We start from the raw sequence: 1036 nt of genomic DNA, 5'->3' as shown, positions 1-1036 counted from the left end.
CACGGAGGCCTCAGCACACTGGGGTTGCCTCCTGCCACCGAGAGGTTTGTCACCTCTCCTGACTGACTGGTAATGGCACTCAAGCTGATGAGGACAAGACAGCAAGACTTGCCCAGGAAAGGAGAGTCCATCCAGGGAGAGGGAACTGTGGGGTAAGATTCAGTCAGACTTTTTCAAGCTCCACTCTGCTGCCTGGAGGGACGCTCAACCATAGCAGTGATGGAGGTCACCTCATGCTTTCAGCAATCTCCCACAGCTGCTCCCAGCACTGCTTTCCTTGCCCTTCCTGCAAGCACATGGAAATGTATTAATCATATCCTGGCATCATTTCAATTCCTGCTAGGCCAGGCAGCCTGAAACTACTGTTTGGAACATGGAGGCAGTAGGGTGGGAGGCTCCTCCAGAGCTACACACTGCAAGCCTTAGGGAAGAGGATACTGTGAAGGGCTTTGTGCTACACTCAGGCCACTTCTATCTCAAATATGTCCTCAGACATAGTCTTGTACCAGCATAGAGAACTCATTTGCTGACCTCTTGCTCACTGAGCTGCCTCACGAGCTGCTTACCAGCAGTATGTATTTCAAGCATGGCCTCAGAAACATCTCTGAAAAGTCACATTCCCTGAGGGGCATTGATCTTGCAGCATCTATATGCTTAAAGCAAGGAGGGCACTGCTGCTGGCAGGCATGGCCTTGCCCAGGTATAGGCACTCTCCGAAGTTATCCATAAGCCCTGTGGGGCACACTGAGAGGTGCCGTCCTTACCTCCACAGCACTTTTGCCTAAGCTGCAGATCAGATGCCTTTCATAAAGGCAGTGTCTCTGGCACAAAGACTGATTTATTTATGTATTCCTGACTGATTGATCCCAAACAATGTCACTCTGTAGGTGTTTCTGCCCCGTGGATGCACCTTCCAGCTCATTTCCCTAAGCACTGGGGACAAGCCTCCCCCAGGAGCCTGGGGTGCTGTCAAGCCTTCAAACCCTACCCCAGAAATGAACTGAGCAACTCAAGCTGAGCTCCAGTGCTGCAGCAT

This window comes from Parus major, chromosome 1 (assembly GCF_001522545.3).
Source record: "Parus major isolate Abel chromosome 1, Parus_major1.1, whole genome shotgun sequence".
Lineage (NCBI taxonomy): Eukaryota > Metazoa > Chordata > Aves > Passeriformes > Paridae > Parus > Parus major.
This window is presented reverse-complemented; position numbering follows the sequence as displayed.